The 16,849-nt window shown below is 35.0% G+C and overlaps 1 pseudogene; it reads left to right on the top strand.

The window, feature by feature from the left end:
• The window catches only part of LOC105179783, a 12,814-nt pseudogene extending 7,552 nt beyond the window's left edge, over positions 1–5,262 (top strand).
• The last annotated feature ends 11,587 nt before the right edge of the window (positions 5,263–16,849 follow it).

Genomic DNA, 16,849 nt, shown 5'->3' with positions numbered 1-16,849 from the left:
ACTAGATTGTTATATCTTATATGATCCCTAATATGCAAGTAAGCTTGTTAGCAAACTTCCTTTCCCTTAATGCACTTGTCTCTAATTCTCCTTTTTTGAATAAATTTTTCTTTTGGTCATGTAGATTTCTGTAGTTGCTAGAATCCGAACTGTCTTGGCATATGCTACCCACACATTCTTCCACGAGCATGGTTTCGTTTATGTGCATACTCCTATTACCACAACTAGTGATTGTGAGGGTGGTGATGTTTCAAGTTACAACAATAATAAGTGACGCAGAAAAATTAGAGAAGGAGCTAAAAGAGAACCCTCCTCCTTGATATTCTGACATAAAGGCTGCTAAGCTTGTTGTCAAGGAGAGAGGAGAAGTTGTAGCCAAGCTAAAGTTTGCTAAAGCAAGTAAGGAGGAAATTGTTGTTGCTGTTGCTGAGTGTACCAACGCTAAAGAGAACCTCTCAAAGTTGCATGAATGGTACAAGTTGGCTGAGAGATGGAAGTTCGGTGGTGGCATTCCCAAGAGGGATGGAAAAGTTGATTATGCTGAAGGCGATTTCGGCAGGCAAGCATTTTTAATGTATCAGGACAACTATTGAAACATATGCATGTGCTCTCAGTAGTGTGTATATCTTCGGGCCAACATTTCGAACAGAACAATCGCATACTCCAAGATAGCTTGCTGAATTTTGGATGGTGGAACTTGAGATAACATTTGCTGCTATAAAGGTGTGCTAATTGTAAGCTTTTTTGTGTATTCGTACATAATTTTGGATACACATGAAAAAGAAAGCAGTTCAACTTTTTTTCTATCATGCTACATATTCCACTCCTTGAGAAATACATAGAAATGATCTTATAGGGACAAATGCATGCACACTGAAAACTTTTGTCTGCACTAAAATGACTAATTGTGTAAAATCTATCTCGATGCAACATATCCTCATTTTTCTGTGACCCGCATTCAGTAGGAGTGTGTTGCTAATATTTTCCTATCCTTTTGGATAGGATAAGTTGATCTAAATCTACTAGTTTTGTAACTTTGTCAACAGATTCTTTTTCCTCATCTATACCTATAGTTAAACGGCGAGATTACTAATCCATATTTCTTTAAAAGCCGACACTGAACAACCATTTCTTGCTATCCCAGAAACTTGCAATTGGCTATTATTTTTCTTTTTAAATTCTTCTAAGTATGCTCTAGCATAGCAGATAATAGAGTTGACACTTTTGTAGGATAATATGAACTATGCGGAAGCATATGTCATGTTTCTTTACCAGTGGTTGCTTGACCATTGCTATGGCGATATGGAGGTCATTACCAAATTTATTGATAAAACTGCTCTCCGATAACTTGAAATGGTTGCAAAATCCAAGTTTCACAGAGTCGCTTATAGTGAGGCAGTTGCCATTCTTGAGGAAGTAGTGAAAGTGAGGAAATTTGAGAATAATGTAGAATGGGGGATAAATTTAGCTTCTGACCATGAAAGGTAAATTGCCATGTCTTCTATCCATCATCTTCAATTCATCAACTCATTGCTTATATGTGATCGATCCTCCCAAATTATGATAACAAATATTGTCTATAACCATGCAAAAGCAAGCAAAGCCAAAACTATGAAAGTCAATGAAGAAAATAAAACTGTTGCTGCAATGGATGTGCTTGTACCTAAGTTAAGCTCTTATTCTTCTCTCTCCTTTTCTCCCCTTCTCTCTATAATACATTATTTTTCGAAGTAGATTGAAATCTTATGGGTAATTCTTTGATAAAGCTTGTTATGAATTTTCAATAATTTGACCACTTGTACTTGCTAGAGGGGGGAAATTATTGGTGGTAGCCAAAGATAAGAGAATTACGAGGTTCTCAAACAAAGGTAAGAAAAACTTCGTTAACACAATATCTTGATATCTGATAGACACTTTGCAAACTCCCTACCTGAAGTTTAGGGTTCTGTCATATTGGAAACAATAGTAATTTTATATAGCTAGATTCTCCTTGTGAAACTACAGGAAATTCCATAGAGCTAGCCTCCTTTATTTCTCTTGTCCTTCTTAGGAACATATAAACTTGTGTAGTATTTTCAGCTTAATTTTTTATTTTTTATTTTTATTTAGGGTTTTGAAAAACCAAAATAGCAGAGAAGGAGGTCAAGAAACAAGGAAAAGAAGTTAATCGACGACTTCTCTGTTTATATCTATGTAAGTATCTTTCTAGCTCCTTAATTTGTTTATATTTATGTAATTATTTTATTTTTATGGTGTTATTCAGCCTGAAATATTTTTGGTGGATGTGAGCTTTTGTGGATCTGTGGTTGCATGTGGTAGTTTGTGGATTTTTTGTTTCCACTGTGTGAATCTTTTGGCATGAGGAATGATAATTTTGATCAAAAATAAGAAAACTGATATCAGTTTTCGAGAAAGCATGTGAAAGTCAATCAATCAATTTTTGGATAATTTTAAAATTTTAACAGTTCACTAGATTGTTATATTTTATATGATCTCTAATATGCAAGTATAATTGTTAGCAAAGTTTCTTTCCCTTAATGCACCTATCTCTACTTCTCTTTATTGGAATAAAATTTTCTTTTGGGTGTCTGTTGTGTGTTGTGTATTTGTAATGACTCATTCTCTTCTTAGTTATATATAGCTTTCTTACTTATCTCTTTTAAGCATTGCATTGGTCATTGGTATTTACGTGCAGACGTCTTGTGACTCTTGCCATATCCATGCATTTGACAGTTGGTTTGTATTTGAATGTTTTTGAACCGCATAGGTGAGCAAACTTGTGGACTTGTATAAGGGAAGTTCGGAGGAATAGTTGCTGAAGGCGTTAGAGCTTGAGGAGTCATCAAAGCCTTAGAAGTAAGCCTGTTTGTAATTTATTTTATTCAAAATTGCAGAATGACCCACAATACACATCCTCTTATGTACATGCAGTAGTTTTGGTAGAGGAATTGCAAACTTATCTATTTTTCTTAATGCATGGTTGCCATTAATGGAATGTGTATGAGGTGGCAACGAGGCAGAATACTACAGCTGAGTTGGGAGGGCTAGGGCTTTGAAAACAATAACACACATGATGATCAAAGAAAGTAGAAAGTCTTTGCAAAGTGATAATGGTGGTAAAATGTTTTCTTGGCTCCCACTCTTCATTTCATTCACTAGATATGTTTCCTTATGTGTGTTTGTAATTTTATCTTGAAATCTTGATATTCATCATTTTTCACTATGGTGCAGTACTTTTCTTTACATCTGGAAAGTTTGTTCTTTTGAAAAATATTCTTGGATGGTTTCCAATTGATTTACTGTTGTGGGTGTTTCTCATCTTTTTGATTCAGATGTACTTCAGTGTAATCTCATTCGAGTAAACAATATGTATTGCTCTTTATGGTATATCGAGTTTTGTTAGACATATTTGATTGTTGGAATGTCAGTATGAACGTGTCATAGTTTAGCATTTTGGGGTTAGAGTCTTGGTTCAATTGGAAGTACATAGAACGTCTCATATGCCAATTTTGATGTGAAAGAACCTAATAAACCATTTCAAATGTAAGAATTCTACCTTTTTGTCGTCTGTTATACTATCAAACTACTTCCATTTTGTGCTCTTTTCTCAGATACTATCAAACTAGTCTTTTTTTTCTTCGAGTTTATTGAGAATAAAAGTTGGTAATTTGACGAATAAATGGGTTTAGGAAGCCTAAGATTGAGACATGAATGTGCTCTTGCGTTATGTGATTGTTGCTATGGGTAAATCTGGAGTAGTTGAGGCCTAATTTCATGCATTTTAAATTGCTGGAAAAAGAGTTGGAATATCTTTGCTTCCACTGAATCATAGGAGTTCTTGTGAAATCATATTTGTTTGTCAAAATGCCACCCAATTGATCCTTATAAGCCTAACATGGGACATGCATCATTTTGAAAAATTCAAAGGCCCTTCCCCAATGAAATTCCTTTTAGCATGAATTGAAAAAAAAAAAAAAGAAGAGCAGAAAAAGGAAAATTACATCTGCTCCGCTGGTTTAGGCCACTTAGTAACTGGGTAACTTCATCACAAATGTTGTTATTCACGTAAAATAGTGACTAGAGCCATGAGCATGCAAAGCACTTTAGGTAAAATGTTTTTTGGTTGAGTAACCGGGTGCCTTCACCACAAGTGTTGTCATTTGCGTCAAAGACCGAAATACGACGTTTTTTGGTTGAGTAACCGGGTGCCATCACCACAAGTGTTGTCATTCGCGTCAAAAGACCGAAATACGGCCCAAAGAACGCAAGTCACGGGCAAAAACAAAGAAAAAAGAAAGGACATAAAAGCCGTGACAAAACAAAAGGGGAAGAAAAAAGAAAAAAAATCATTAGTGGCCAAAAGAAAAAAAGAACAACAAAATCATCCCAACTTTGGCATAAATAAGGAGATAAAGGGTATTGTCTTGAAGCGACGAGTATGGTGACATTTAGAAACCTATGATTTTGTGGAAGCTTGATTGTTCTACTCTCTACTTGGCGAGACAATGTTGTGATATGATTGGCCTCTTACCCTCGTTACGATAAGTTAGCATTTGCATAACGTATTGTATTTGTGTTTTGAGATTATCTGCGCATAGGTTACATTTGTTATTGCGATTTATTGGCACAAAGTTGAGAACATATTTTTTGCAGTGTCAGAGTTTTTGCTTGAGGAAAGCATTGGTTTAAGTTTGGGGGAGTTTGATAAGCATAGCTTTTACATATTTATAATAGGGAATAATAGTATTTTATTTTGTCTGGGCGGCAATAACTTCAAACAAATTGCAAGATTATTTTTCTTATATTTTTAATTTATTTAAAAATTGTCACATTTCTTGATGGCTATCTGAAAAATCCTGTGTAAAAGCCTTTATTTTGACATGCTTTGCCTTATCTGACCACTATTTTTGATTCAGATGTGATAGATTCTGTCCTTGATATTATTTTACCAATAAAAGTGGAAATAATTAGAGTAACAAATGTTTAAATGCTATATTGTTATAGTTCTGTTTTATTTTATGGATTATTCCTTTTAGATGGCCATATCGGCAGGGTGCAAGTTCAGTATATAGCAGTGGTGCTGCTTACAGGGATCCTTCTCCCCCAAAGGTAAAACTTTAAACTGGAAGTTGTACTTGAGTTTAAAAGTTACAGAAGCCATTCGTGCTGCATATAGACAACTATATATATTGTTCAACACTAATCTTTCCTGGCCTATGAATGTGGTTTATCTAGGTACATGAGGCTGGAAATCATGGTTAACTTGCATATCCTTTTTCTCTTCCATCTCTCTTTTAAACTCTTTGAACGAGGTTTATCCAGGTATGCGAGGTTGGCAATCATGGTTAACTAACAAATCATTTTTGTCTTCCTTCTTTCATTGAACTCTTCTAATGAGAACTTCATAAGTTAATATCTTTCGGTTACATTTGCTACACTTGTTGAGAAGACCACGTGTTACACAAAGTCATATAAATATGCACAATGTGATATTCTTTACAAAGTTTTGTATTTATCATCCATTTCAGATTCTGTTGGAGAACTTCAGTATTTCTAAAGTCTATACAGGAATCATTCTGAAGCATAATATTATGTAAAGGGCTTGATGGTTTTGAAGGTCATGTCCTATTGCATATTGTTGTCGTGGGGAAAGAAACCAATGTACTTTGTAATAATTGCAAATCACAATTTAATTTGCATGCTTCTAATATTATTTCCATTTTTCTCGGTGCTTCTTAGTGGTATAGAAAAATCTTGAGTTGGGTGAGGAACTGAAGTTGATGTCTCAAACATTGTTGTAGTGTCAGCATCAGTGAACATACAAATCAAATATATCGCTCCTATGAAAATGGTTTTTCTGTAATTTCTGTTAAAGTTGGTGACCTGAGTTTGCACAAGGCAGTTCAGTTGCAAATTTATCTTAGAAGGAATATTTTGGGTATCTGAATACTAAGACTAATTTGTGGATTTTGTACTGTGATTAGCAGAAAGTATTCGCAGATCGACAGAAGCAACTGCTCATTATCTACTGTCAGCTGATCGCAGACAAATTTAATTATTGGGGTGCTGGTAATGATGACCACAATCACATCATACATGGAAAGTCTCCTAACACATTCCTTGGTCCAGGTAGTTTCTTCTTGTTTCACTCAGAAATATGGTCTCTTGAAAATTTATAATTTTACAGGCATACCTTTCTTTGTAAAATTATTGGCTACTTTTCCTAAACTAGTTCAAAGTTCATATTTCAATGAAAATTTGATTGGAATCCTGAATCAATAATGTGTAGGAATCAGGTTTATCTCATGTAACGAGCATTAGCTGCTCTTCTAATTGTGATATTCTATGATTGTTGTATGCCCATAGAGCTGAAAATAACATTATGGTTATGCAACCATCCCATGAGACTTCATAGCTCCAAAGTTTATGGTATGAGTAATTAAAATGCCTCTTGTTTTGTATATAATATTAAAATAATTAGAATTGGAAAGGCCATTAAAGATTAATTATACAGTCATTTTGTAGAATACTAGTGTTAGGTACTCCTAGTGTCTAATTATAATTTTTCTGTGCATCATTCAATTTATTGTTTTCAAAGTTTATTCTTTTCTTTTCAGTTACTTTTTAGTTAAAAATTTTGCTTATAATGATCTGTAGTTTTATTAACTCATATTTAGATGCTTATAATATGAAAGTTGTTATATCCCGAATGGATAGCGGCTCCTATAAATAGAACCATCGGAGCTAGGACAGGTCATCGGTCCACCCAGAATATGGGACATGCTTCATATTCTCGGGGAAAGGATCCATCTGTTATGGACATTCCTCAAAATCCTCAGAGTCGGTCGATTTCAAAGATATACTGAATTCCAGTGGACAACCTAATATAGGTTGTTCCATAGTTTGTGTTGTCCTGACCTTGAGTTGAAGACTGCAAGCAATAATGCTTGGAGACATGTTGTGAATAGAAAATCAGTTTCTTCTTTGTGTAGTAATAGCGAGGTTCCTTCTATGGCTGCTTATGCAAGCAGGTAGATTACGAAATAACATGGATTTGTGGTTTGTATGTTAGTTGTTAGCTTACAATTTTCGGGAAGCATGCCAACTATTTTAGATATTATTAGCTTTTACTTAGTGGGGAATATTTCTTTTGCCATGAATTATTGAGTTCAACCTCGTGGATACACTCCATGACCTAGAGAATTGATCACTTCAGCTCTCTTGGGTGAGATGACATTGGTTGAAAAGATCTTGTCATCTGGGTATCGATTACGGATTTGTGCTGCTAAGACAAGGATTTTCTATCCTATTCTGGAGACATTGGGAGCATGGATGATATGTTTGAAGTCACTGGTGGAGATGATGAAAATGATTCTAATTATGTTTCAGGTCTGCAGTCCATCCAAAATTGATGACTAATGGAGAGTGAATATTCAAATTTAAGCATTGATTGATCTACTCAGTGCTGGTTCTGGTTCCAGTATGAGAATGGAGGTAATCCTTTTACTTTTTTCATGGGTCTTTTATGCATTTTGTAATTAGGGTCCGCATGTTTCTTCTTATCTCTACAGGATCTCTTTTTAATTTGTTTCTTTTGCATTCCGAGTGTTAGCTGGTTCATAATTAAACTTGTGTACTAGTATGTGAATAGATGGCCTTTAGCATGTTATGAAATATGATATTGTGTCTTTGATGATTCCACTTCCTGGAGTTTGTAGATAATATATTTTTCACATGTAAAATGATAACAAAATAGCTGATAGAGAAAGGTTACTGATGTTAAGTTATCACAATTTCTTTGAAGATGGGAGTGTGAGGTAGGTGATAGTTTTTGACACATTACAGTTGGAAGTCATAGGAGTCGAATTTTGCTCTTTATGTTATTGTGTTGTGCTGGGTTGATGTTAAATGTGCACTTGGCATTTGTGTGTGGCTTTGTCTTATAATTAGTGTTGTCTGTCGTCTTCTGCCTCTTGTGTTCCTAATAATTATTTCACCAATGGGATCAAGAGGAGCCTTTATGTGGCAAATATTACTTTACTCTTCTATCTGTCAATCTGGGAGTCAGCTTTTACCAACACTGTTAAACACTGAGCTAGCATTATTTTCATCCCAAACATTAAGGTGAGTTAATCTTAAGTGCTTAAATTTGCTGCAAAAAGAGAAATTGTATCAGATTACAACAAAATGATGAAACTGTTACGGTCCTCTTTATCAGCAGAATTAGGATTAATGTGATTGGTAATTGTATAGATGTTAAAACTTATGTAGAATTGATTGTGTTATTTCTGAGAGTGTATGTTAGAGTCTTCCAATTGACAGGCTGGAGAGTTTATGGTCTCTGCCATTCTGGGGAGTCTTATCTGGCTTCTTCAATTTCTTCAACTCATAATTGGAATGACATCTAAAAAGAAGTGACTTGTCTTGCCTTGTGTAACTCATTTTGATAGATGCCTTATTAATTAAAATTGCATGTAAACTTAGCAATCTTGTTTTCTAGAATTAATCTGCTCGTGTGGTGCACAGCAGAACTGAAGTTCCTCGCTTTTACCACTCTCTGACAGAGCCTTGCAGCCACGTGATATGACTTGACAGGGAATATTTAAGCTAAAACAAAATGGAATTAATAAACAAATTGATTTTTTTATTTAGTTGTGTTCTTTCCTAACAATTCGTTTCGTTTTGCTTATAACCTATTGGTAGGAAGCCAAAGAAGTTCAATCCATTGGTTTTGACTTGTTTTAAATTTTTTAGATGCACTTCTGATTGTTAATTTCGTATTATTTTATTATGTTTATTTTATTGAGATTTTAGCTTTAACATTGTACACATTTGTCGTTCATGCACAACTTTATGGTCAAATGGTATGACACATCCCATAGTTAAAAAAATACACCTTTGAATTGCAATTTAGCAATCTATTCCTCCACTTGAATTTGGAATCTGGCTTTACCTTGCAGAATACTTCTCGAAGGTACATTAGCAAACCATTATCGGATGCTTAATGTATCAAATAGCTCTTCTAAGTCTGATTGTTGTGGATGAATTGGGAAGAGCAACATCTTCCTCATATGGGTTTTCAAAATTTGCGTGCAGTTTCCTGTCCCAAGATCGGCTTTGGTTGTCTTTTATTTTTTCTTATTTATATATATATATATATATATTATTAATTTATTATAATATATAATGAAGTTTTTCTAATAATATTTATGAGTTAAGCTATGGAACAGTTTATTTGGAACTGATATGTTGACTTTGTTTTTTCTTTATCTGTTTGTTTGTAGAATAATATGGTGTGTTGAATGTTCTACATCTTATTCTAATAATAAAAATAAAGTCAGGTTAACTTCAAACCTGTTTCAGGGGGGGTAAACAAAGCGGATTGGGTTGTCATTGCTCCGGAGTTTGTGGAGTGGGCCATAGGTCCACCCATCCCATAGCCGCCCTTTGATCATGTTGTTAATTTGAATTTGTGATTAAACTGTTGTCAATCATTTATTTCTTATTCAATACTATATTATGTTTTTAGAAAGGAATAATCTCAATTTTTTTGGTGATGGGAAAAAATGCGATAAAGTCAATACTCAGAATTTGAGGAACATGGAACTTGGTTTTGAGTTTGAATTTGAGATTGTATATCACACTCTTTTGTGTATGCTATGTGAGGCTACTAATATTTGCTTTTTATAATTGGCGTTACAGCGAGTTTTTTCCAAGAAAAGCGATCTTGGTGTTGTGTGTGTGTTGATTCATGCTCTTCTTAATTACATTATGGCCTTCTAAGTTATTGAAGGATAGTTGGTTAAGGCTTCATGTTATTAATTGTCGTTTTTTAAGCGTTGCACTGGTGTTTGTATTTTAAGTGCAGATGTCTTGCCATATCTATGTACATGGCAGCTGCTTTTTATTTGAATGTTTTTCGATCACATAGGTGGACAAACTTGTGAAAGTTCGGAGGAGGGATTGTAGAAGGCGGTAGAGCTTGAGGCAGTCATCAAGGCTTTAGAAGTAAGCCATTTTTGTAATTTATTTTATTCAAAACTGCTGAATAACTCAATACACTAATAACTCAATACAATCAATAGTTGGTAATTTGACGAATAAATGCGATTCAGGAAGCATAAGATTTAGACATGAATGTGCACTAGAGTTATGTGATTGTTGCTCTGAGTAATGTGGAGTAATTGAGGCGTATATTGTGTCGAAGCTATGAGTATGGTGACGTTAGAAACATATGATTCTGTGGAAGTTTGATTGCTCTACTCTCTAGTTGGGGAAACAAATTGTTGTAATGTTATTGGTCTCTTACCTTATTATGAGAGTTAACGTTTGCATAACATACTGCAACATTTTGTGTTATGAGATTATTCACACATAGGTTGTGTTTGTTATTACGAATTATTGGCACATTATTGAGAAGATGTTTTGTGTCATTTCAGACTTTTGGTTGAGGACAAGCATAGGTTTAGTTTCTGAAAATCCTGTGTTGCCTTGTGTGACTACTTTTGGTTGGGAGGTGATAGATTCTGGTCTTGATATTATTTTACCAATATAATTGACAATAATTATTTTAAGAATGCTCAAATGCTAAATTTGGTAGTTCTCTTTAATTTTATGGATTATTCGTTTTAGATGGCCATCAGCAGGGTGCAACTTCAGTATATAGCAATGGTGCTACTTCAGTATATAGAAATGGTGCTGCTTGCATGGATCCTTCTCCCCCAAAGGTAAAAGTTAATAGTAAACAAATCAGAAATGTGCAAGTCGTGCTTGAGTATAAGAGTTGCAGAAGTCATGCATGCTATATATAGACAAGTATTTAAATTTTTCACCACTAATGTTCCTTGTGTATGAATGCGGTTTATCAGGTATATGAGTCTGGAAATCATGGTTAACTACCAAATATTTTTTTTCTTCCATCTGTCTTTTGAACTCTTTGAATGAGGTTTATCCAAGTATGTGAGGTTGGGAATCATCATTTTTGTCTTCCGCCTTTCATTAAACTCTTCTAATGGGAATTTTATAAGTTGATTTTCTTTCATTTGCATTTGCTACACTTGGTGAGAAGACCATATGACACAAAGTCATACAATTGACGATGTGACCTTGTATGGAGTTTTGTGTTTATAATCTATCTTAGATTCTGTTTGAGTAATTCAGTATTTATAATGTCCATACAGGAATCATTCTGAACATACCATATTATTATGTAAAGGGTTCAATGGTTTTAAAGATCATGACCTATTTCATATTGTTATTGTGGGAAAGAAACCATTGTATTTTGTAATAATTGCAAATCACACTTTAAATTGCTTGGTTCTAATATTGTTTCCATTTTGCTAGCTTCTTAGTGGTATAGAAAAATCTTGATGTAGGTGAGGTACTCGCGATTGATGTCTCAAGCATTGATGCAATATCAGCAACAGTGAATATGTATAATGCTCCTATGAGATGGGTGGTTGTTGGGGTGACCATCTTTGTGTTCTTACCTTTTACGCATACTCATATCCATAGAAACTCTTGTTGTCAGGATACTTGATTTCTTCATGCAACCATTAAATATTTTTTTCTGTAATTAATAGAAAATATTTGCAGATCGTGCTTCTGCTCATTATCTGTTGCCAACAGATTGCAGCCAATTTAATTATTGGGGTGCTGGTAATGGTGACTACAATCGCATCATACATGCAAAGTCTTCTTACACAAGTCTTGGTTCAGGTACTTCCTTCTTGTTTCACGCAAAAATATGGTCTCGTGAAAATTTATAATTTTATAGGTGTGTTGTAAATTATTGGCTAATTTTCTTACACTAATTTTCATATTTCTACGAAAATATGCTTGGATAAATGCAGTAGTCCTGAATCAATAGTGTGTAGGAATTAGGTTGTGCTTGTGTGGCTTTGTGTAGAGTACAGATATAGCATATCTTATAATTAATATATTATAATGTTGTCTATATCTTCTGCCTCTTTATTTGTGTTTCTAATAATTATTTCACTAATGGTATAAGAGTAGGCATCAAATAGTGTACTTTACTCTTCTTCTTGTTAATCTGGGAGTCAACCTGTCAGCATTTTTTTCATCCAAAACACTGAGGTAGAATTAATCTTAACTGCATAAATTCATAGTACAAGGAGAAATTGTATAAGGTTACACCAAAATGTTGAAAGTGTTATGGTCCTCGAATGAATTGGGAGTAGTGTGCTTGGATGATTAAAACTTATCTAGAACTGATTGTGTTATCTCTAAGAGTGCATATGTTAGAATCTTTCAATGGAGAGCGTGGAGGGTTCATGGGTTCTACCATTCTGGGCAGTCTTAGTTGTCTCCTTCAGAAATAGGCAGAAGGGTTCCTGTAATGTATCCATGAGAAGTGTGGTTGTTAGGACTAATGGAGAGTGGCTACTCAGATTTAAGCATTGATTTGATCTACTCAGTATTGGTTCTAGTTCTAGTAACAGAATGGAGGTAATCTTTTTACTTTTTTGATGGCTCCTTTATGCATGTTGTTACTAGTGTCAGCATGTTTCTTCTTATCTCTGCACGAATCTCTTTTTAATTTGTTGCATTTGCAAGTGTTAGCTGATACATAATTAAACATCTGTACAAGTATTTGCATATATGGACCTTCAACATGTTTATAAACTATGGCAAATTGTCTTTGATGATTCCACTTCTTGGAGTTGGTAGACAAAATTATGATGTTAAGTTATCTAAATTTCCTCGAAGAAGGGGGTAAGTTCTTTGTGTTATTGTGTCGGGTGGATTTTAAATGTCCACTTCGCATTTGTGTGTGGCTTTATCTTATATTAGTCTGGCATGCCTGACTTTTTACTTGTGTTCCTAATAATTATTTCACCAGGATCAATAGAATTCTTTAGGTATCAAATATTATTTTACTAGCATTGTTTTCACCCCAAATACTGAGGTGGAGTTAATTTTAAGTTGTTAAATTCGCTGCACAAAAAGAAATTGTATCATATTATTATTTCTATTTTTATTTATCTTATTTCAGTGATATTTATTATACATCATTCATTGGATTTCATTTGTTCTTTTATTTTTATCTTTTTATTTATAAATAGTTTGAAACTTATTGTTTCAATAGCAAATATTTAGACTTTAAATTTAATTACTTGTTACAAGAGCGACTGCTATGGAGGGATTTATGTGACTTATCAGGAGGGATCATGGATGAGGCGTGGTTTGTGATGGGCGATTTTAATGCCGTCCTGGATATGAGCGATGTGCGTGGAGCCTCGGGTGATATTCGACAGGCTATGGAGGAATTCCAGTCTTGTGTTATCGAGACAGGTCTCACTACACTTCCTATGCAGGGGAAACCTTTACGTGGCATAATTGCAGTACGGATGGCAGGAGCTTGTGGAAGCGTCTTGATAGGGTACATGTCAATGATGTCGTTCTGCAACTATAGCAGAATGCCTACTATAGAAGTGTTGCCCCTTTACATCAAATCATTCCCCTTTGTTATTTAGGGGGGTACCCGGCTTAACTTTGTAAGTCCGTTCAGATTTGATAATTACTTGGCTTCCTCACATCAATTCTTGGATACTGTTAAATCAATTTGGTTGCATAATATTGAGGGTACATACATGTATGCGATTACTAAAAAATTATGTGCACTTAAGCCTGTATTTAGGGAGCTTCGAAAACAAAAATGGGATCTCTCGCTAAATGTCCACCTAGCCAAGGAATTCCTTGCTGAGGCTCAGGGACTTTTAGCTGATAACCGGCACGACGAGACACTGTTATTACTAAAGCACTGTTGCAAGATTGTCTTGATGAGAGCTGTCAAACTTGAGCAAATCATGCTTCGCCTAAGGGCGAAGATGCAATGGTTGAAAGGGGGTGACCAATGCTCGTGGATCTTCTTCACGAAGGTGGAAATACGACGGGTTTCTAATCGGATATTCTAGATACATAGTCCGGATGGTAATATGCTAACTCATTAGGATGATGTTATCGCTGAATTTTTGCGATATTTTGAGCATCTATTAAGTGGCGAAAGACATGACAGGGGGCTGAATTAGCACACTTGAGGCCGTGGGCTAAGCACGTTGTATCGGAGGAAGAAGGGGAGATGCTCACGGCCCAGAAAACTATAAAGGAAGTTAAGGAGGCATTCTTTGACATCAAAGAGGATAAGGCACCAGGGCCAGATGAATTCTCTGTCGGGTTTTATAAAGCTGCATGGCCAGTAGTAGGGCATGAGGTAACAAATGCAACTTTGGAATTCTTTCAAAAGGGACGGTTACTGAAGCAGATTAACTCTACGCTTATCTCCTTGATTCTTAAGGTACACAATCCCTTATCTGTTGGTGATTTCCGTCCTATTTCGTGTTGTAACGTTCCATACAAAGTGATTACTAAGATTCTTGTGAAGCGTCTTAGATTGGTACTTGACAAATTAATTAGTCCGGTGCAAAATGCCTTTGTTTCAGGGCACAAACTGGGAACAATATCTTACTCGCATAGGAATTACTAACGGGATATAATTAGCAGCATACGCCACTTAGATGTGTGATGAAAGTTGATTTGAGAAAGGCATATGGTATGGTGGAGTGGGATTTTCTCTTAGCGACGTTGGAGCTATTCAACTTTTCAACAATAGTTATTGGATGGATTAGGGAGTATGTTATGACCACATCCTTCTCGATCGCCCTCAATGGGGGAATCCATGACTTCTTTTCGGGGTCTCGTGGTCGATAGCAGGGGGACCCCATGTCCCCTTATTTGTGCTGGTGATGGAAATCATTGGGTTGATACTCCAACAGCGAATTGAGAGTAACGAAGACTTCCTCTATCATTGGCAATGTGGTGAGACAAGACTTGTTCAGCTTTTGTTTGCAATGTTTAAGAATCGTAGGAGGTCGATTCTCATGGACGAACAAAGGATGGGGAATTGACACATGAATAGCTGCGCGGCGATGGAGGGGAATCATGTAGTTAATGCAGCATATCGGAACCTTCTGTCGTTAGTGGTTTACCATATTTAGCAGGAGCGGAATAGTAGACGATATCAACAACTGGAGAGAGATGCATCTACCCTTACCTGCATCATTTTGGATGAGCTTAGACTTCGTATTTTGAGTGTTGAGCTTCATTATAGAGTTAGTATGATAGAATTGTATAGATTATGGCACATTCCATGGCACACCTCATCGGCCATATGATTGTATAGCTGTATATTTTATACTTAAAAAAATTTACCTTTATTGAAAAAAAGAATTTGAGTGTTTGAAAGTTAAAGAATTTGAGTATTTGAAAGTTAGGCTAACGATCTTATTTGTGAAATAAAATATGATTTCTTGAATAATTAAAAAAATATTGTGAAAATAGCATTCGTTGGTATTTAATTGATTCATAAAATCTATAACAAGTAATTAAGTTTCAATTCAATCAGAAAATTTAATTATTGAGTGAATCCCTTATTATTAAACTTGACCTGTCAAGTTTTGCAATCACTTTTGATACCTCATATATTTTGTGTCTAAATGTTTTAAAAATCATTAAAATTATTTCTGTTAGTTGATCGTCTAAACTATCCAAGACCATTTTGGTTGAAAAAATTGGCACCAAAATGCAGCTTTATAGATGACATACATAAATTAGAGGAGGAATAATCAACTTGATTTCTCAAATTTGAGTACCAAGATTTTGATTAAAAGAAAGACAACAGGCGTCCTCTTATTCCTTTTAATTATGACTATTTTCCTCTCCTTATTCCTCTCAATTTTCACTATTTTTTCTCTTAATTTGGACCGTGCCTCTTACCACAAAATTCATTCAAAATTCAAGAATAAAATATATTTATTATTGTATAAGATGAAAATATACAAAGATTACTTGTTTATTTTTCACGATCAGTAGAATAACAAGATTGAAGAATGAACTAGACAATATTATAACAAATAATAAATTTAAAATCTAAATATAATAATTACTTTAGAAACCATAAGTTTCGAACTATTTATAAATAAAAAAGGGAAAGAAAATGATAAAAGAATAACAATCGAGGAAATACACAGATTTATAATTAAAACTCCATGCAAATTTTGCAAACCCATCAGAGGGAGACATTGCTCTTCCCAATTCATCCATAACGACTCCAGAAAAGCAATTTGCTACATTAAGGATCGGATACTGGTTTGCTCATGTACATATGAGTTGACTCCCAGATTGACAAGAAGAAGAGTAAAGTAATATTCGATTCCTAAAGGGTTATCTTGATTCCATTAGTGAAATAATTATGAATACAAATAATGAGGCAGAAGACGATAAACAACAATCTAATGCATTAATTATAAGACATGCTATCTTTGTACTTAAAATCCACTCAACACAATATCACAAAGAGCTGAATCTGACTCCTATAACATAAATAGTTAAAAACAATTGTGCAAAGAGAAAATTGAAAAGGAGGTCCGAGATTTGAAAGAAAACAGAAGAAGAAAGAAAAAGAGTGAAAAATCAGCGAACGTTGCTGGTCCTGAAGGAGAAAGCAATAAGCATGCAGGAGTGGAAGGGTTTTTATTGGTTTTTTCCCCTTTTCAAATGGGCCCGCGCCTTCCACGGCAACAACCGAAAGGGCGCCCAAGTTCGCACCATGGTTTCGCTAGGGCAAAACCCATCGCCACAGTAGAAGAATGGCAATGAGCTTGCACATTTAGCGCCTCTCACCATGGGGCGTGCCATTTTGCGCCATTAACTACTATGGCTCACACTGTAAACTTTGGAGCTATCCTCATGGGATGGTTGCACAGCGAACAGATCATTTTCAGTTTATGGGCATACAATCATAGAATTTCACAAGTACAAGAGTAGCTAA

Source organism: Sesamum indicum, unplaced genomic scaffold (genome assembly GCF_000512975.1).
Source record: "Sesamum indicum cultivar Zhongzhi No. 13 unplaced genomic scaffold, S_indicum_v1.0 scaffold00207, whole genome shotgun sequence".
In the NCBI taxonomy this organism is placed as follows: domain Eukaryota; kingdom Viridiplantae; phylum Streptophyta; class Magnoliopsida; order Lamiales; family Pedaliaceae; genus Sesamum; species Sesamum indicum.
The sequence above is the reverse complement of the archived record's forward strand: the minus strand, read 5'-3'. Positions and strand labels throughout refer to the sequence as shown.